The sequence below is a fragment of the Anas platyrhynchos genome, chromosome 15 (assembly GCF_047663525.1).
Source record: "Anas platyrhynchos isolate ZD024472 breed Pekin duck chromosome 15, IASCAAS_PekinDuck_T2T, whole genome shotgun sequence".
Classification (NCBI taxonomy): domain Eukaryota; kingdom Metazoa; phylum Chordata; class Aves; order Anseriformes; family Anatidae; genus Anas; species Anas platyrhynchos.
In genome coordinates this window covers 3,601,525-3,623,726 of record NC_092601.1, presented here as the reverse complement: position 1 = coordinate 3,623,726, position 22,202 = coordinate 3,601,525, and the positions used below count along the sequence as shown (strand labels likewise).

The following is a 22,202-nucleotide window of genomic DNA, read 5'->3' as shown; positions in this document are numbered from 1 at the left end:
AAACCTGTGGCTCCCCAAAAAGCCATTTTTAAACTGGTTTGTGATCCAGTGGCTCTTCTAAGCAGCCACCATCGAACCTGACAGCAGCAGAAGCCCCTGTCACACAAGCTTCCCATTTGATATAGTCTGCAGTTTGACGGCCCATCCTACCCACAGGTGCACCTGCAGCACATACAGCTGCTGCCACAACACTTTTTATAAAGCTTTTTATAAATATTTATACATATATTTATAATTATATTTTTTATAAAATTTTATAAAACTTTATAAAAACATTTTTAAGTTTATTTATAGCATGTTATACATAGTATCTAAATATATATACTATCTACAAACTTCCAAATACTCATAATTTTTACAGAAATGTACTGCTCTTTAGGCTGTTTTAATAAAATGAACCTATAGCATTTTTTCAGTAGAGAATGAAAGAAGTTCAATACTTTTCTTCCTTTAAGAGAATTCCTTCCAGCATTGGATAGAAATCCACAAATAAAGACAAACCAGGAAGGAAAGGTCAGCATTAATCTGAAGTACAGAGGGTTAAATGACTAAGACAACCTCACAAAACTTCATAGTCACCACTGCACCAGGAGCCCAGCACTGCTCATCTTCCATGTACTGCTCTGGCTCCTTGAGAAAACATCCACTTTGCAATATTTAAATTATTTGCAATAACTCTGTTTCCTAAGCTCATGAGTTTCCTGCTCATATCCCTGCTCCCCAGGAGAAATATAATTTAGAGAGAGGATCTCAAACAAACAGAGCAATACGCTAAGAAAATAAGAAGACTGGAAAAGTTATGACTAAAGAAAAACACTCTAATGACTACTCTGCTAGCTTGGGATGCAGCAGATCTGCTTCTTCTCTTATTTTCCCTTCCCATCGCATTAATAACTGCAAATTAAATGTTTTGATGTAAGTTACATGTAAAATCAGATTACCTGATTCTTTCCTGCTGCTATGTCCATCTAGAAGTGCATCAGATGCAGGTGACTACTCAGCTCCACGGACAACCTGCAACCATGGCAGCTGATGCGCCCACAGGTGCTGGACTGGGGCTTGGAGGGGAAGTGCTGACCTCATCATTGTGACCTGGAGCATGCCATTTTCTCAAAACTATTAACACTTCACAGACTTTTGTACAATTTAGTTCTTGCAAAGCAGAGATGTTTCCAGGAAGACTCAGACATCCTGCACAGGCACTTTCAGAAGCACGGGTTAAAAAGTTCCAAATGAACAGTGGTACCACAATGAGCAATAATTGTTGCCACTTTCTTCAGAATGGCTGCAACTTTAGATTTCAAATCACCAGCATTCAATGTTTATGAAAATTATAATCTTAAGCTGCTCAGTGTTAAGGGGTACTCCTCCAAGACTTTTAGAGTGTTTTGTTATTATTTTTCTCAAAGGGAGACAAGGCTGAGCTGTATGGTTTGTTATAGTCACAGTTATCAGTACAACCATGTGAAACATCAATTCTCATTTTTACCAGAAAATTCTGTGGTAGGCCAGTCCACTCTAAGAGACATGTCAATCCAAACAAAAATATCTACTGAGGATGTAGGGACCAAATTACGTTGTCAGTTCTACTACATTATTCCTGTGTATTTAATAAAGCTTTCAACAAAAAGGCACCCTAGGACCATTGTCTTTTCATTCAAAATTAATGAGCTCTATTTATCTATCAAATATGTATTTTTATTGGATCTCACATAGTTCCCTCCAGGCAAGGGCACTTTAAAACTAATTAAATAGAAACCACCTCATTCACTGCAGTCTGTGCTCAGCTGAGGACACTGCTTCCATGCTCTGCTACTCAGCCTTTTCCATTAACATGCCATCAAACTTTTTCAAATTATGTGTAACTATACAGACTGATATGAATTAACAAATCTGAAGTTAATCCTTCATTTTTATACATCTGCCTATAAAAAGAAGTACCAGTTTCATAGAAGCACAGAATATCCCAAATTGGAAGGGACCCACAAAGATCATCAAGTCCAACTTCTGGCTCCACACAAAAAGCGTAACAGCGAAAAGCATAAATTCTCTTCAGGAAAGCTTAAGAGTAGCCATGAATGCCCTAACAGATCAGACAATTAATTAGCTATGGTCTTTTGGGGACAGCAAACACATCTAGCTGGAGCATCCTATGAAGTGATACATTCATGCTAGTTCCTAAACCTTCATCACATCTTTCCTCTTTCACACACCAATGGTAATACTATATGCTGTGTTGTTTATTTCTCTAGATTACAGACAATGAGCATACTGAAGCAATGAAGGATATTAAAATACAACCAAGCTGCTGTGCATCTGCAAGGGCATCTGACCAGCATGACTAAGGTAGGCAGTATGCTTATAATGATTCTAGCAAACAAACACTAGGAAGATGCGAGATAAAATCAAATTACACAGCCAAATCTCACAAGCAGACAGTGATGTCTTCAGCTAGGGCATTAGACAGACAAATGCACAGAAGTACAAAGGACAAGTCCATGTTCACTGATGTCCACAGGACAGGGGAGCCAGCACTGTGTCAGCTGAGACAAGGGCAGGCAGTAGGGATCAGTTAAGACCTTTGAGCTCTGCTGTAGGAAGCCAAATAACAAATAATTCAACTGATTCACCTTCCCTGATATCTGTGAAGAGAAAATGTTTCACAAATAATGTGGAAAGCATTAAGATAATACTTGCAAGTTGTTTAAAACATGGCTTAACAAAATTGCTAGGTGTCAAGCTTGCCTTGTGAGGATAAGCAGACAACAACATCAGACCCGGATGGGAAATTTCTTAATTTATAGAGAGATCATTTTCACATGGAACTTTGAAGTTTGTTGAATTCTTCTTTTCTGAAAGTGATCCTATGACAAAATAGCACTTTCCCGTGATACAGAGATTTCCTAACTGAGACACAGAACATTTCTGAGATATTTTTGCAATCTGAGGCATAGATTTGTTGCCACTCTTAAGGAGATTTTCAAGAGTTTGTATACCCAGGTCTCTTACATTGTAAACAACAGAGAATTTTGCTGTGGATCCCAGGATTTTACAAGCAATCTATCCAAGGAGAGAAACTTTCCAGTGTGAAATCAGGCCTCACCCAGTCAGATGGAATCTCAAGGCACTTCCCAAAACTCACCAACACACTCAACAGAAAACGTCACAGTTCCCTATTACAGGTGAGGCGAAAGTGCTAAACAGCTTACCAAGCAGCATCAGGCTAATTAACATCATATCAGCTCTAATTGGAAGTGATTCAGCAATTTCAGCCTTACAGTAAAAGTCGTTTCAGGACTCACTGCTGTGAAAGGCTAATACTGACATCAAGAAGTGTGCGGTTATCAAGTGCTCGAATCCCAAAAGAAAGCTGTAGAGTAATTATTCACTGGAGAGTGGTCTGCAGTCACCAGCAAGAGATAAGCCAGGCATTATGTTGCTATTTTCTTCATGTTACTTTATTCAAAGTTGCTTTTGCAAGCACACGGAACAATGTGTGCCGGCTAAAGCACCTCTTTCTTACTAGTGAGGGGGACCACAATGGAGAACAAGATCTAAACGTCAGTGCCTGTAACATTTGGAGGTTCACTGTTCTTCCCAAGTTCTTTCACACAATCCAAGACCCTCATACATGTATTAACTCAACTGTCCAGGCCTCATAGAACAACATACAAAGTTTTAATGAAGATACAATTGATGCTTGCATTCTTCAGGTCATGCAAACTCTGACCTACATCTATGCTATGAGTAGTGAGAACCTCATCAGTTTGACAAACTACTTAAAGTTAAGTTCTGATGAGCATCTTTGTCTAGAGTGTGGACATCAAGGATGTAGCCAAAATAGGCAAAGAATGAGATACTTTTAAAACCAAATAAATTTCAGCCACCTCTTACAGCACACACTTTACTAGTTACTGCTGTTTAGTTAAATGCAGAGGGATGAGGAAAACTAACAAATTAAAAAGCCCACCACAGTCATTTTGTATTAAATCATAATGAATTATCCCTTCTTTGCTAGCAGATAAAATTTTTAGAGGATTTGTTCTGAAGACTGAGCCCTTCATACAAAACTATATAAAATCCACCTTATTGTGCTGTGGTATAAATACAGCAATACTTCCTTTCTAAATGAGCTATTTAAGCTGAAGTGTTTAAACTCCAGTTTAAATACTCCAGTTGTTTTCCAGAGTTGCCAACAGGAAAACTACTCTCAGGATGTAATACAATAGCTTAAACCCAAAACTGCTTCCAAACTCAGGAGTCGGTGTGTGGAGGCACACAATTGAGTGTGAAGGTATCCCACACCCCTTTCATCCCACAGAAGCCGTGCTTAATACATAACAAAAATTGTTCAGAAGAGAAAGTTCAGAAGTACTAATGGAAGCCTGAGCTATTTCCAAGGTGCTCCATTGGTTTTAGCAATTACTTTTGCAAAAGGATATCTTACACAGAAAGAGTATAGCACTGTAAAAACAAGCTCCAAGGACACATTTCACATTTAAGTCTAGTCTATTATCAAGATATAACATTTTCATGCATGATTTTATATTAAGGGAAGTTGTGTAGTCTGGGAAATAGCAGTGTAGCTCTTGCTGGCATAAAAGTCCTTATCTGTGCAATGACAGAAGAATAATATGAGTCACAGATGAAAATTTAGCTTCTCTTATACCTGTTTTTGTACTAAGTATATGTAAGTCCATAATTTTATGACTTATTTCAGAGACAGCAGCAGATAGACAAAACCTTTGCTTCCATCATGGTGTTCACATGCCCTGTGAGAGTCTGGGCCTCCGCTGAGGCGTCAGCAGTCCTCTGCTGCCATGCTTACCCCAGGGAGATGTGTCACAGAGTGACATCATCACAGAGCCCTGATGTCTGCTTTCCCCATCTCTGTCATTCCATACAGTCCTTAGATATCCACATTTACTGTCTTGCTCCTTGTGTGATAGCTAGTTTAAGCTGTATTTCAAGATGAAGCAGTGATTTAACAGAGGAAGTATTGAGCTAAAAATCTAGATCTAAATTCTAAAGGTCTGTCAGCTGGAATAATTCTTCTTGGCCCTGGTCTCTATTGCAGCCCATTAAATCACTGTGATGGCAAATTATCGCACGTAGCAAGGAAGCATATGATGTAAAACACCATCAGAGTAAAAAGGTTAGAAAAGAAATATGACAAAAGAACACAAGCCCATCTCAAGAGAAGCAAACTAAAAAGGTGAAAGCCAGCCTGCTCCATGGAACAAGAGTGACTCAGTCACTGCTTCCTCCTTATCCTGCAGTGGACAAGCACCATTTTAGTGAAAAGCTTTTGCTTTTAATGTCTAATACTGATACATCACTGAGGAAACAATGGCAGAAATCTAAATGATTTAGTACTAATGCCTAAATGATTTAGTACTAATCACACAAATCCATTTGTCATTTTAGGAAATCCCACCCTAAGTGATTTAATTAATTAGCTCTACTAATGTTAGGGAGTTCTTTTTTGGCCTTAAAATTATACAAGGCAAGGAGAGGGAGCATCATGTACTTTAACAGGGCCAGTGCTATTTGCACAATCATTCTGAAATTCTTTCTCTCCACTGTCGTTTCTCTTCTACAATCTTACTAGCCCATTGGACAAAAAATACTATTTCTTTGATGATGAACAGTTAAATCGGAACTTTCCACTGGAAAAATCTGGAGGTCTCAATGCACTTCCAAGCACCAAACCCCTCTGCTGAACACTTCTTGCTACACAATGCAAGGTCCAAAACTGAATGACCCCAGAAATACTATTTTCTCAGAAATTTTAGAATAGGGCTCTGCAAGTCAGACTTCAGGAATACAAAAAAAGTTGGATAAAAATAATATAGCCTGCTATTGCCGATTTTGTATCTCCACCTATACCGAGATGACTTCAGTAGGCAGAGTGTGTGATTTCATTAAGCTGACAAACCCAGCAGCTAACATGCAAGCCAAAACTTTCTTGGAGTAGTATGCAGTCTCAGAGGAAAATGCCAGGAATGTAAATGTTCTGTACCAACATACACGCAATCAGCTACAAAACCCTTGCTCTCCAAGCCAGGAAGGCTTATGCAAACTAAATGAAAGGAAACTAAAATGGACACAACAGGCTAACAAAAATAGGTTTCTTTCAATGAATAAAACATTCCAGACTTTAGCATGTAAAAATTAAGAAGTTAATATGACAATAGGCAAGTGAAGTTCATTTATTTTTGAATTGTGCATTTGTGTCACTTCAAGTGCGCATAAAAGGTTCTTCCCTAATTCATATGGCATTTTAGTAGTCTGCATAATACAAGAACTAACCGTAGAAACTAGGAGTCTAGAATGACTTCATTGCAGGTGATAGAAATGGAACAGCGAATGAAGTATCCATCCAATATCTGCTCTGAACTGGAAGATGATATGACTTACCAAATTATGTTAGCTCTAATTTGGAGAAAAAAAAAAAAGTCATTATAACTTAAATCTTTGCTCAAAATTACTGTCAGAAAGTCCATGTAGTCATCAAAACACTACTAAGATGAAATCTTAAGTACTGCTTCATTATTAATACAACTGCATTAACACCTTTTGTAGTAGTGATTTCTACGTATATGAAGAACAGGCTTTTCATTTTTAATCTCTGTACATCACAGCCTCTCAGTCTATTCCGTGGTCCTGTGGCAGAGCAGTTAATGCTGTGCCGATTTTACCTTCATACCTGTGTTTTGTCTCATTGACTGAAAAATAATCAAGACAAGTTTATGCTTATTTGAAGCTAATATCTAGGCTGCCTCACTTGTAAATGAAGGTGTAAATAGACTGCTTAGCATGTTAATAAGATAACATTCCTACTTCACTTCCTGGGAGTCTCATGCTCTGAGCATTTCCATCGGTGGTTAAAGTATTAAAGCTACAAAGATGGTGAAGGGCCTGGAGGGGAAGACATACGAAGAGCGGCTGAGATCACTGGGCCTATTCAGCCTGGAGAAGAGGAGGCTGAGGGGAGACCTCATCACAGCCTACAGCTTCCTCACAAGGGGGAGTGGAGGGGCAGGCACTGATCTATTCTCTTTAGTCACAAGTGATAAGATTCAAGAGAATGGAGTCAAGCTGTGGCAGGGGAGGTTCAGGCTGGACATTTGGAAGATGTTCTTCACCAAGAGGGTGGTCAAGCACTGGAACAGGCTCCCCAGGGACACAGTCACAGCACCAAGCCTGTCAGAGTTTAAGAAGTATTTGGACTGTGCACTTGGTCACATGGTCTGAATTTCTGGGTAGACCTGTGCGGTGCCAGGAGTTGATGATCCTTGTGGGTCCCTTCCAACTCTGGATATTCTATTATTATATTACTACAACAATTAATACTTTTCAGTTTCCTGACAGTCTTCTGACTATTCTGTTTTGGATTTCAAAGCAATTTAACAATATAAATGAACAAATTCTCAATACCCACATTGTAAGACGTATATTTGTTTTTCCAGAGAGGAGAGTGATGTCCTGAGTGATGCATGCAGACACATTTGAAAATGGCCTCAGCTTGCATAGCCAGAGAGCTGACAAAATACTTCACTGCTCCCACTGTGGTTCAGGATTTGTTTACAGTCCACATTTCTGAGTATGAAGACCTACATTTCTCACTTCACAGGTTGAACTGGCAGTCAAGAGGGCAAACTGCATTTTAGGATGCATTAAACACATCATAGGCAGCTGGTAAAAAGAGGTGGTTCTCCTACTATATTTAGTGTTGGTGCAGCCCTACCTTGAATATTGCAGGCAGTTCAGGGCTCCACAATCTAAAAAAAAGATGCTAAAGCCCTTCAAAGAGTCCAGAGGATGGCAACAAAACTGGTAAAAGTGCTGAAGGCATGTTCTGTGAGGAGAGGCTGAGGGCACGTGGGTTGCCCGGTCAGGAGGAGTAGAGGCCGAGTGGTGACTTCATGACTCCACAGCTCCCTGAGGAGGGGAAGCGCAGAGGGAGGTGCTGGTCTCTCTGTTCCTGGGAACCAGCAATAAGACGCAGGGCATGGCTCAGAGCTGTGCCTGGGGAGGGTCAGACTGGGCACCAGGAAATAATTCTTGCCCAGGAGGGTGCTCAGACACTGGGCTGGGCTTCCTAGGGGGTGGTTGGTGCCCCATGGCCATCAGTGGTCACGAGGCACATGGATAATGCCCTCAGGAACATGCTTCAACCTTTGGTCAGCCTTGAAGTGCTCTTGAAGTGCTCAGGCAGTTGGACTTGGTGATCTTTGTAGGTCCCTTCCAACTGAACTGTTCTATTCTGCTCTAAAATAAGAAAGGACTAAGGAAAACATAAGAATCAGATGAATAACAAATGACTATTAGATTTCCCAGCCAAATTACTGTGTTTGTTTTTTTTTATTTACCAAATTATGATAATACTTAATGTAACTGGAGGTAGGAAAGTTATCTCATTTCATGTGTATTCTCAACTCAGATAATTCAGGCTAAAATAATAACTACCAATCCACAATAATTAAGACTCTCCCTCAAAGACTCTTCCTCAAAAATAAAATTGTGTGAATTTGCAGTTGCAAATTTTGAAACTTGAAACCAAACTAAAAAAATAGCTCCATGTGTGTATTTTTTCTAATGCAACTTTTGGCATCTATAGACATCCAAAAGAAGACAATTGGCTATCTTTTTGATATGCCCTGTAAGTTCAGAAATAATATTTAAGAATGCATTAGCACACAGGTGACCCAAAAAACATCAAGCACTTTATCACTGTGCTTCCCTACCCTATTAACAGAAAAAGAAGCCCCCAAGCAAGAAGAATATAACTGTTGCAAATAAATGCCAGTAAAGTTGACTAACTTCAGGCTGCTGTTCATCAGTCAACACTAAATGGCGGTTCTCTCTGCCATTGTAGCCAAGTGAAATCTTAGGTATAGCTTTCCAGACCAATAGAAAGGGTAGGATGACTGATACAAAGATGACATCTCAGTGTCATGCAGCTTAATGTGCTGTGCACCTTCTAAGGAAATATCTATTTAATAAGTCAACATATTTTAAGCACCTGCTACCGCTTCCTTTAAAACCCCAGTTTCCTTGTGCCCTTAGTAAGCCCTGTGGCTGTTTCAGGAAACACCAGCACAGATAGAAGATAAGGTTTGATGCAGACAGGCAACGAGTGGGGAAATCTAGGAATATTTCAAGGACCTATAATTTCAGTGAACATGATATGTGGCTTCTAAGTGACTGTGATATGTTGCAAAATGAATATCCTCTCTTTCCTAATAATGAAGCTCATCTAATCCTTAGCAAGAAAAATGTCTTAATGTAGGGAGGTAGGGGAAGAACATCCTGAAAGTCTTAAGCTTTTGGAAAGGCTTTCGCTATTGCTCAACAAAATATAGGATGTATGAATGCTTGAAAACTCTAGGTATACAAGAATTCAGGCGGAGTAAGTAGAACTATAATGATATCTGTGATTATACCAGATGTAGAGTCAGAAATTCTTTCACCAAATATCTAACCAAGTAATAGGACCAGTAACTGATCTTATTAATTCCTGTTTCCACAAATAAATACATCTCACAAATACAATTATCTCATGCAGTGTGGAAGGAAAAAAATATATATATGTGCCCTGCTAAAAGTGGAAGTTGTAAATTACTAAAAAAATGCTACTTATATTAACTATAGCTTTGAAATGAATCTTAAGTCACTGGACTATGAAGCAACTTCAATTTATTATGTAAGCAAAATGCCAAGCACTACTTCTATGTTTGTATAAAAAGCTACTAAGAAAATGCCATCAGTTAACCACTCCTTTACGGATTTTCATTTGAGAGTGAAAGTAACTAAGGCCTCATCAATGCTGCCATCTACAGAGCATTTCTCCTTCCTAAAAGGATTTTTCTAGCTTTAAATTAGGACCTTGAGATTTTGCATTGCCTGATAACAAGCTGTTTGGGAACCAAGTGCACATCACCTGATCTTTCCAGTTGCAGCAATCCCAAATAAAGCTACACCCTATGCTTTTTTTTTTTTTTTTTTCCCCTTGGGAGAAAAAAAGAGAAAAGCCAAGGCATAACCATGACTTCCAAACAATCTCAGAGACAGTCATACCCACTCACACTGCTGCAGCTAACGTCACCTGCAGTAGTAATGCACACAAACCTCAGCAGTTTACAGAGAATATAAAAATCAAGGAAGAATAGTGAAAAAATAGCACATAGATAGCTGAATTAAAACTATAAAAAATGTTTTCATAGTAGCCAGGAACATTTTCACCTTTCTTATGCTTAAAAAAAATATATAAGTAATAATAGAAGATTTGTAAGTAAAATAAATGATTCTTTCTGATAAATGCATTCTATCTCAAAACATATCTTTTTCTATCTCAGCTACAACTGCTTCATGAATTCACAACTTTCAGAAGGTACAAACAAATTTCTAAGTAGTAAAGAACTAAGTGATGAATATGATAAAATTAGTATGTAAATACAAATAGAAACAGATAAAAGGATCTCCGAGGCATCATTTTGTCTTGTTTTACAGTTGATATAACATATAGTTTGAAAGGGTGTTCTGAATTACATTAGCTACAAACCCAGACAGCTTCCTTTAAATACAGAGAAGTCTAACTCTGGGAGGTACCATTACGGTGAAAAACTTTGTTTTGCTGTGTCTGTCTCCAGTCAGCTCTTCTACAAACAACAGGTTTCACTTGATTAAGGAGACGTTGGGGAGGCAAGGATAATAGACATTGGGGAGGCAAGGACAATCCCCAGACATGGACTGTATATCTCAAAACAAGACACTGGAACTCATGATAAGGAAGCGGCAGACGGACAGAGAAACAAATGTAAGGACTATAAATCTCAAAACTGGACATTGGAATTCCTGATAAAGATACAACAAACGGAAGAATTAGCAAAAGCCAGCTCTTGCAATTAAGAAACCTGCCAACTCAGCAGAATCCTGACCAAAGGTGGAAAGTACATTGTGAGGAAGACTCAGGGTCTTCCTCCCTGTGCCCACGTCCCAAAGACCCCTGCCCACAATTCTTGGGAGGCTCCATGCAGGCACAAGGTGCCAAAAAGCTAATTAGCATGAGAAGCGAGGGAAGGCGGGGATAGGTGATGAGTATGTATAGGCGTTTGTAGAATATTAATAGATTGATTGTATAAATTCAAGACTGCTTTCCGCTTTGGGTATGCATGATAGGTGGAGAGATCCCCTGTGCATCCAGCGCTGCAATAAAGAATGTATCACTTAAAGGAATTTCGGCTTCGATCTTTGAATCAATCTGTGTAAAAACACGTTTTAGCCCCAAATCACACTTGATGTGTTCTCTTCCATAGTCACAAAAAGCACTGCAATTAGGAAATTAAATCATGCATTTCCAGTGCTAAACCTTTACTAAATATACTATATCAGCTTAGCTCCACAGCCCCAGAAGTGTTGTTTGTTCTGGCAGAGGGAGCTGGCCCCACTCCTCACCTCGCCAGTCCACTGCAGACATGGCAACTGAACACAGAAAAGACTGATTTTCTTTCGTGTGTAAGGTTCCTGATGAAGTATAATTAGGTATTCAAGCTGCACACTGCCTCTGCCAGGACAGGTTGAAAACCAGGAAAGCAAATGAAGCTTTTATCATGGAGCATTTCCAAAGGCTACTGCTCAGTGAACCAGGTGTACGGCTTGCTTGGGCTCCTCTTTTGGGAGCAAAGCACTCCCAGCCACAATACCGGAGCTGTTTCCACAGCTTCTGCTTCCCTTGTTGTACAGCTGACTCTGTCCTCTTCCACCTACAGCTCCTTTTGTCCAGAGGATCCCTTAGGAAAAGTGATCCTGCCTTTTCCAAGCACTACTGCTGCTGAAAGGCCTTCCCAGTTCTGGAAGGGGAGTCAGCAGGGTCCTGTAGTGAGCACACACACCTTGGAAACTAAAAAATATTTATGAAAATGTTCATGGAGCTTCAATAATCCCCAGTATAAGTGAACCCAGCATGTAGGTGCTTGACTTCCCCAGTGGATTTTACAGTCACACGTCCTGTCATGCTGGCCAGGATTTCCAGTGAATGACACTTAAAAGCAGAACTTGTCAGTAAAAGGAGTGGCATTAACAGATGTGTACATGCAAAGCTTATGTTCATTAGTTTGCAAAATTCAGCTACTAGACAGTAATGTTCCAGTCACTTCTGTACAGCAACATAGATCAGAGACCTGAGCTGCACGTGGTAATGAAAACATAATTCTGCTGTCACACATGCTGAGCTACTGGACATCAATACTTTCCCATTGCTACTAACCAAAATAAAACTTACAGTGTCTACCGGGAGGTATTTTCTGCCATTTGGCCTGTAGCACCACACACCTGAGGCTGCATGGAAGATGCTCCTGCAGAGCACCATACAGATAACAACAACCCAGCTCATGTGCAAGGACGTTTTTCCATTTTACTGCAATGTTCAACAGGGCCTGAGCAGAAATAAACAACCTGCCCCTGATAACTTAAAGAAAGAAATCAAGAAAATTGAAAAGATCATGAAGGCCCTTAAGAGCCATTTATAGCTCGTCCCTCCATTCATTATATACCATGGCATGGAAACATGCAAGAAGATGAGCACTGGTGGAACAAGACATGTCCTCCACACTACGTATCACGCACCTCGCAGAAAACGTCAGCAAGCCCAAACAAGCAAAGTTGCATTTGTTTTAATTTCATATACACAGTTTTGCACAAATCAAATTTGTAGAGGAGTTGCTTCTATTCAACTTCATATGAATTTCAAATACCTAGTTTTATTTTTAAGATGATGGATATCTAGGAGCCAAAGATTTAGGCAGCACATCTGAGGTTTGAAAATACAAAATCTGTTGAAACCAAAATTGGCTAGTCCAGGTCTGAAATTATCAGCAGAGAGAATACGCTTTAATTAGATATTTTCACCAGCAGGTTCTTGTAGACAGCAAGTACCTGCCTAAAAAAATACAGTGTAAGAAGAAAAGCTGTCAAAACTTTTCACCAGACATGCAGGCATCAGATGGATGAAAGGGACAAATATTTTTGTAAAAGGTCATTGCAATCAATCATGCTTGCTGCTACTTCTGCTACTAAATTCCATTTGTCTTTCTTTGCTGGCCTTCTAGGGGAGTGGTAGGAGCTGGGGTTGGACTAAATGATCTTCAAAGGTCTCTTCCCACCCAAACCATCTCATAACTCTATCATTCATTCAACTTTTCCTTGTGTATTTATATATTTGAGTCCCTGTGCAAACATTCAAAACTGGAATGTCTAATGAAAGCCATTCAGGCACTACTTTGCACCTCCAGCCCAATAACCTGCAGCTTTTCCCTTTTATTACATTCTCAAACTACAATGGAATAACAAAATGAAAAATCTAACTACATAGACTGCTAGAAAAAGTATGCCAGCCCTTATCATATCCATTTGTTCAATTTAACAGCAAAGGATGCCCTTTGGCAGTTCATCCCTCAAAACAAACACCAACTCCGCTGTGCAAGTATATGTGCAATCTTTCTTAACCTTTAAAAGGCTTTGAGCACAGAAATGTAAATAGTTACTAACAGCATTACAAAACAAAGTCAAATTATTTTGCTCTATGCGTGCCAGACAATAAGTGTGAAGGAAAATGCAAAAGTAGATCTTTTTGCCAAGGGTCTGGATCAGAAGGGAAACCCAACAGGAATGGGTACCTGTGTCTGCACTGAATGTTACTTCTGATCCACACTCTTTTCTGAGCTTTCGTTTTATTGCTAATAGCATTTTGCATTCTCTGGTTAATGCAGGATTAAGGAACAGAAGATATTATGAATTGTCACTAAAATGTATTATTAAAGGTAGTTTCCAAAACTTGAAAGCTGTATGGAACATACATAACAGTAGACAGCCCACTACATCTCAATTAGGTAGAAAAAACTCTTTGTAAAACTTTATGAACATGAGTTTAAATGATTCCCCCTCCCTTCAGGAAGCTGAAAAGCAGCAGCAAGTAATCAGTGAATTCTGACACCACTGAATTACCATCTGCCTAGAGAGATGAAGTTTGCCCAGAAATGGTTAATGCACCAAGGCACAAGGAGGGGAGCATCCAACATCACGATGTGCTCAGCACACATAGGGTGCCAGGCACAGAGCAGTCCGGGTAGGTTCCTGGGTAACGCTGTAACCTTCGATTAGGAGGCTGGCCACTTACTGTCACTGCAGGCTGACAGCTAGATTCAGCATGAATCTAGTGTAAAACTTCTATAACTGCTCAGTCATAACCAAATATCTGTAACAAGATCACTGCATTACCACAACTATTCCTCTCAGTCTGGATATTCAGTGAAATGTTTCCTTGGAGCCGGCCACACCTCTGTTCTCCTGACTGCTGGATCACTGCCCGCTGCTTCAGTAACACTGAATCCTTCTTGTCTGTAAGCTCCTTTGAGGTCTCCAAACAAAAGGCACCAAAGCAAAGGCTCGCTTGCTTTAGGATCGCTGCCCACGCGGACGGAAGCAGGCCCATTTGTTTCACTGTAGTGAGTAAACAGCCCTTGCATTCGCACTAAGGCATCTTGCAGCCTGGTCCCACTCGCAGTCACTGAAGCATCATTTCTCTGAGTCTTTTTCACATTCACGTTACCCTCTTCCCCAAGCAATATAAAAATACATGTGAGAGTAGCCAGCCATGTTTCAACAAATCTTTTTTTGTATGTTAGATGGTATCAATGCACTAGCCTTTTAGCTATTTAGACATAAGTAGAATTAATAGCTTTCCTAATCATATAATTTGGGAGATTTTATATGAGACATTAACAAAAAAGGGACTATTTAATCTTATTTGAAATTCAGAAAATACTAGTGAGAATTCAGTTTAAAGGAAATAGCCAAATAAATCTTAATATCTTGTATAAGCAACCTCAATTTTTACCTTATAAAGGGATCCCTCTCTTCTGTTAGAACTAATACAAGCTAAGACTGACACTAGTGACCAATCTTTGCCTGCTTTCATTTGCCAGAACACTTAGTAATCTTAATAATTGAATATATATTGCATCTTTGTTCTGTAATAAAATGCACTTGATTTCATGGAGTATTTAAAGGCTTTGGCAAGTTCAGAAAGAAATCATAGTCTGCATCTAGGGTAACATTTAAGTATTTCAACATAAAGCCGCACCTATGGAAGATGTAGAGGCTTTCAAGTTTGGGCTGTGCCTTGCCTCTGCCTCTCGGGTATCTTTACTTCCACAAGGTTGCACTTCATTGCAGGGTTGACTGAGCAAAGGCTTGTGAAGTTCTCCCTTGGGTGCTTCCTCATCTCCGATCATGCCTATCTAATCATTTCTTTTTTCTGAGGTAACCATGTTCTCTATCTTTCTGTCATAAGAAGGGGAGGGGGGGAGGGGCTTTTGAGGTTATTAGAAATGCTTTTTAATTAATAACTATAGGTTTTCTCCTCAAAATTTTCTTGCTTAATAAAAAAAACTCATACTCATTTTTCTCTGTTGACTTTTAAGCAACTTCCAATTTCACCTTTGTGTGAATTTGTTGTAAATAAAAGATTTAATGGTCTCTTTCTTTACATAATGGTAATACACCATATAGTTATAGCACATTAAGTTTGCATAATAGCTCTTCTGTACTTTTATCTGCACAGCTGTTTGAAAACACCTTTAATGTATCTCAGAAAATATAAGAATAAACTGAGAGCAGGCAGAAAATCAACTCCCGTCCCAAGCAAGCTTTGAAATAAGAAACATCATAATCTCCCAGTTCAGCAAAAAAAGAATAATAATTCCCAGTGACCTTTACATGGTATTTTTTGAACATGGAACTCACATTTTCTCACATTTCCCAAATTGTGTGTGTGTTGTACAGGTTACCCATCCAAACAGGCTATCTGCACATCCAAACACAGTGAAACAGGTCATCTGCACACACCAACAGATATACCAAGGATTTCCAGATCGCCTGAGCAAATATCCCAGATGCTCCGCGTCTAGCCAGATAAGATTTTTGGATGAAAAGGCATGCATTGAAAACCTGGATGTACAGTAGCCCTAGTCAGAGGTATTTTATAAAGACTCTCTATTAAAGCAGAAATTTTCCTAATGCTAAATATTTAATCATGAATTTATTCCTGTTACAAACTTACAAATCTGTTTTACAAATGACTGGGTTTCCTGGGGAAGGACCTCTTTAAATTCTTCTCACTACCTTAATACTACTGTTCTACTACTTTCATTACATTTTTTTCAACGTGTTTTGATTTTTGTCAATAGTATTTATGTTTGATATCGGATTTGTATTTCCAATTTCAAGCTAATAATCCACAAATCTACATCCAGCATTTGTGGCTCTATGAGCCATTTCCAAAGCCAAAACAAGAGTGCTTTCTGATGGAAGAAGGTCTGCTGAGCCAGCTGGACCTGGCTGACTAAACGAAGCAGACTTCTTTCAGTCTCCTTGGCTCCAAATGCTAACTGAACAACAGCAAGTACTGACCTGCTGCAGAGGCTGGGAGTAATTTGGACTCCTACAGCTGGGGTCATGCACAACTGCTAAACAGTTTGCTCACAGTTCACATGCAAAGAAAACTCCATTTGGCAGAGCTCTGGTCTTAGAGTCAATGAGTGCTCTTGTCTTCTGCTCTCCCCTTCCCTGACCTTGTCCCCTTTGCTTTCCCCTAAACACACAAACTGATACATCAGTGGGGAAGTCTGTCTCACCTCTGCCAAGCCAAAGAATTCAGTACAAACCCCACCGTTCTCTCAGACATTGTGATTTTAAAGGTCTGGATTCACAACACAAAACACAGATATAATTATATTAATAATAGCAACCCATTTCTTGTAAAGTAAGAAATCATACCGTTACAACTCTGTCACTACATTTGCAGTGAATCAAACACAGCATAACTAGTTTTGGTCTTCTAACAGAGCTCACAACAGCAAATTACATTAGAAAATAGAACAACAGCAGTTCCACTGTTGGCATGTGATATCATTACCTTTCACAGGAAAATTTTGCTACAGCCCTACAAGGAAACATACATTTCAGAACAGAAACTCCTTCTAAGAGGAAAGCAACAATATAAATGATCAGCTACATAAAGAATCCTTTACTGAATCAAATCTTTTAGTTATATTTTCAACATGTGGATTCTGGCTAGACTTTGTGAGGCCCAGGGAACAGGATAACTGTAAAGAAATTTTTTTATTTTTTTTTTTCCAAAGGCTGATATGTAACAAATCCATTGGACGTGGTACAGTAGGTGACACTGAAAATCACCTCATGCTGTTATTAAATTTCCATTTTAAAACTGTATCTTTGAGGTTTCTGATATAAAAAAAAAAAAAATCCATCTGCTTAGCACCATTCAAGTCTTTTAAAATATATACAATATTACTCCTGATAATAAGATATGAAATAATAACTGTGATGACTTTGGAGCAGGAGTCTCTTGATAATTACCTTTTCAGTAGACTCTGTATATTGGACCAGCTGATTTATTGCCATTATTTTAGTGGAATACTTACAGTTTATCCAGAGGAAGGAAAGTCCAGAAGATTTATTCTTGTTCCACCTCTTGTGGCTGCTAGCACCTGCAGCACTGTTCTCAAATGTTTCCTTCTCCTTCTTTCTCTCCTGACAAATATTAAGCTCCCAAACAGTACTTAATATTTGGTGACTGCTAAAAAATTATTAGTAAAATCACAAGCGTTCTGTACTTCCTGTTTTAATATTTTGATTTTAGCTGAAAGTGGATAATCTGTATGGCCAGCAGTATCACAAACTAACTGTTGGGTGCCTGCACTGATACATACTGCTGTGGGAGAGATACTCCTTTCCTGATGGAGGAGACTGCAATTCAGACCCACTTCCCCACAGTATCTGCAAAGGCTTCAAATTAGCCAGCATACGTTAAAAAATAAACACTGTTCTTCAATTGCTCCTTATTAAGTACTCTTATGTGTGAATAATTTACTGAATTTTATCTTGCATGCTCCCTTAACAAGTGTACTACTTAGCCCATTATTACATCTATTATAAAGACCTACTGCAACGTCACCAGTTTTCATCTCCCTTCTCTAGGCTGTGAATGAGATAAGCTCTTTGGCATCTCACCTTAAAGACCTTGAAACATTTAGGAGACACTTCGGTCACAAAGGGTTTACAACTGCTATGGCCTTCTCTTCCTGAATGCAAAGAGCAGCATTTCTGCAGTTAGGCTGCACATTTTATTTTTGCCCACAAGCTTATCTCCCACACTGCTTGCCTCCTTCAGCAATGAGGGGCGGGCACGGACACCATGAAGTGACAGCCAGGAGGGGCACCACAGGGACGGTCACTCACTGATCTTGCACCTACAAACACAAATTCCTGAGCAAATTATCTTTTTTATTAAAAAACTTTATCACATAGGGCCAAAGCAACACAGTTTGTGTTAGCACATGCATAGAACATCATACAGGTTTTTAATTTAAGCTCTCTTATATCCTCTATGTTCTACCTGAGAGCAAATACAACTATCTGAAGGAGTGATATATGCATTATTTGCATTATTTGTTATATGCATATATGAACTATTTTTGTAGCTCTTTGTACAGGCCTCTATGCACTACCATCTATTTGTACAAGATAAGCACATCATAGCAATTGAATAATTTGAGCCTACTATCATTTTGGTCCAGAGAACTTTAATGGAGACCCAGAAAATACCACTTCTAAACAGAATTCAGAAAGACAGAGATCTGGTGAGGTCACCATGGCTTGCACCAAAGAAGCATCTGCCTGTGGTCAAGTTCACTGATGAAAAGGTTGTGTGTACCCCCTCAAATCTATTCCTGGTGACAGCAGAAGCACAGTTCTTATACCAGGTCACGAAGCAGGGAAAACAATCCACAGGTGAACATCGCTGCAATCAACACACAGGGTGAGTGGCCATGCCTGGACAAATGAGAAAAGCCACTTCTCTGCAGACCAGTCATAAACATTAACCACATGCTTTGACTGAACCTAGACAACCAAAAGCAGAACTGGCACAGCCTGACCAATGCAGCACTTCAGGATTTTGTGCTACACACATGTACACAGCAATAAAAATAGAAATCTGATTTCTGGACCTGTACCTATGCCATTTCTTGCCCTCTGAGTGTGGAATCTGTTCCTAGAGTTAGGAAATAAACTGTACTACATATGAGTCAAGTCCTTTTTCTTTGTACCAGAATCAAATGCATTAAAAAATAAAAAGATTCACTAAACAAATCGTTGCACTTGGCTCTCATCATTCAAAGACTTAGCAATGCTTTTGAGGAAGGCAAAACTAAAGTATTTCCCATGTAAAAGAAGGAATTACACAGTCTGCACAGAAGGGGACTTGGAGATCAAGTTGTATAGCAGCTAATTTTACTGGAATCACACATCTTAACTGCAAGATTTCCAGTGCATTACCAGCCCAGTTCCTTAGCATTAGCTAAGAAACTGGGCTGGTTACTGGTAAATGTTACTTGGCATTGTAAATGATGAAAAAAGAAATGTTCAGGGTACTTCACTGCTCTTCTGCTACCCATTGTTCACTCATGCGATGAATTAGTTAACCACAGCTCAAACATGCTCCTTATTTTAACATTTCAATAAGACAGGGAACAGAAATCACAGTTTGGAAAGTTTTCATTCATATCTTTTGTGTCAGACAAACCGTATACAGCTTGTAGACATGATACCGCCAGTTCGGGAAGGCATGCTTTTCTATTAAAGCACCTGCTTATCGGAGTTATCTATTTTATTAATGTCAGGGATTCTCTTTTTTAATGAGTTCTTCACTCACTGATGACATTTAACTTTCTTCTCTTCCTTGCTGTGGTGAAGGGTAGCAGAAGGGATGAGGGACACCTGGAAAAATATTTTGGCCAACTATGCATCCAAATAAATATCTTCAAATGCCTATGGCATATAGATGTAATTAGACAATATATTTCTTCCAAGGCTGTTTAGAGATGTGGTTGAATAAACACATCAAACTATGGAGTCTCTTAAGAGCTGAGCTAGAAAGGTCAGGAGAAAACTATTAAAATCTCTGACTTTTCTCTTTGCAAACCATGAATAAGAAAAGGACAAAAAGAAGAAAGAGATGAAAAAAAATATGTTATTATTGAAGACATACCTTTGGTACAAACTGAAACTGAACAAGGGTGTTTCCAATATTACAAATTCACCTATATTAATTTAACCTCCACCCATCAAACCTCTATATGCACCATCAAGGTTTTACAGCCTCTTCCCCTTCTCCTGGGGTCTGGTTGCATGCACCGGGGCCCAGCTAAGACCTCACAGCTCCGTAACATTGGGGCAGACTGCTGGGAAAAGTGCAGTGTGAGAAGGAGCTGGAAGAAGCCTTCTTGGGGACTTACGCTCTTTCACATGGAGCTGTGCTGAAGCTCAGGCTCTTGCTCTTTCAGGCTCTTGCTCTTGGCCCTTGCACAAGCTGTGTTCTAAGCATGCCCGTGCAAGCCACCTCCCTTCCTGATCCAGATGTGGCACTGACTGCAGAATGACTTCCCAGCCTGACCTCCAGCTTTGTCCCCACAGATTTAACTGGCAGCCACTGGAATGTGGCTGAGCCTGGGAACTGTCTCCAGACCTGCTCCACTCTCCTTGGTGGGGTATTGAGGAATTGCACACCTGGTGACAACACTGCCTTGCTCTCACTTGTGGCTCCCCTTCCATCACAGCCTCCCTCGCTGCTTGCTGACATCTGCTTCCAAATAAAACAATTGGTATTCTCTTGTTTGTTTTTCTACATTGTTAGCATCTACACAGTGATATCTCCCAGTGGTTGGTAATCTCCTGCTTCTAGTATAAATTCTGTCACCAAAACCTTGACAGGAGGAAAAGAGTTCATTATTTATTAAAGTCAGTGAAGTCTTTGAGGAGAGACTGAATATGTTTGTATACTTCTTTATGCAATCAGGACTTTGATTTGTTGTAGATTATGGTAATTATAGTTGCAGTTGTAATAACATGGTCCTGTTCTGGATTTGTGTGCAGCAGAAAAATTCCATACACATCAAATCACACAAAGGCTGTGAGAAACAGAAACCCTATGTGTAGATTCACAGGATACTCAGAAGACTAGGAATCAAGCATACATGGAAGTCATTAAATAAACATGAAACCCGTGTCCAGACCTGCACTTTTGAATAGGCTGACGATGTGATACAGCTTGAAGTAAAAGGTAGGACTGATAAACCAGCACACTGCCTGGCAGATCACAAATATGCCTCTTGAAATACTAAATATTGCTGTGCAATGATTGTCTTGAGAACGTTTATAAGCAAGTATGATTAGAAAAGTAAAATCGGAACAGAGAAAGCAATGTTGAAAAATTAACAATTCCACGTAAACCTCAGAGAGGAACATGTGTGCATGGTCGGTTGGTCAGGTAGGCAATGGTATATCACAGAACATTTTCTCTTCTGTTAAGATGCCCAACTCCCTTAGGACATTTGTCTTTGCCAGTCACTTTTATTTCAGACCACCAGTCTATAAAAAGAAAGAGCTATTATAAACTAATGTGCATGCAGTAACAGAGCTAGTATCTATATAAATAACCCTCAGAAGATAATTGCCCACTCCGTATCATCTCATGAGAAGACACATGGAAATTTGGCAAGAAATCTGTTTCAGTACAAAATTCTGCCTGAAATCTTTTTGAAATAGGTGGAAGGACAGAGGTACAACTATGAGAGAAAATAACTTCTCCACCCAGTTCATCCACTGGCAGCATGGCTTTTCCTCTCTGTCTTCAGCTTCCTTCAAACCCAGCATTACTTTCAGATCTTTGGATTACCCAAGACATATTCTGGACAGCACCCACGTCACCAGCCCACAATACCTGCAGCTAAAGATTTGGTTTGAAAAAGGTAAGAGCAGGAAACCAGCTAAACCAAGCCATCATGGAGGCAATGTTGAAAATAAAATGAATGCCTTGAGCTGAACTTATTTATGTGGCTGCGTTTTTGGTGTTCTCTGTTTTCTCCATAGCACTAGGCAGATTTTTCCTGGGGCACAAAATGGTATTTTCCCTTAGCCTGCTTCATCAAGCCTGTTCTCTATAGTGCTGAACTCTGACACAGCCATGTAGATTGTCAACCACATCAACATCAAGGAGGATCCTGCTGTGCTATGGAATCAGTCACAAAAAGGATAAATTTTGCTTTTAAATCTTGATT

General features: G+C 39.5%; 1 protein-coding gene across 1 annotated transcript in view; it reads right to left on the bottom strand.

Annotated features, from left to right (window-relative positions):
- Nucleotides 1-22,202, bottom strand: part of GRIN2A (glutamate ionotropic receptor NMDA type subunit 2A) — a 193,214-nt gene that overhangs the window by 120,154 nt on the left and 50,858 nt on the right. The gene's annotated exons all lie outside the window — the stretch shown is intronic.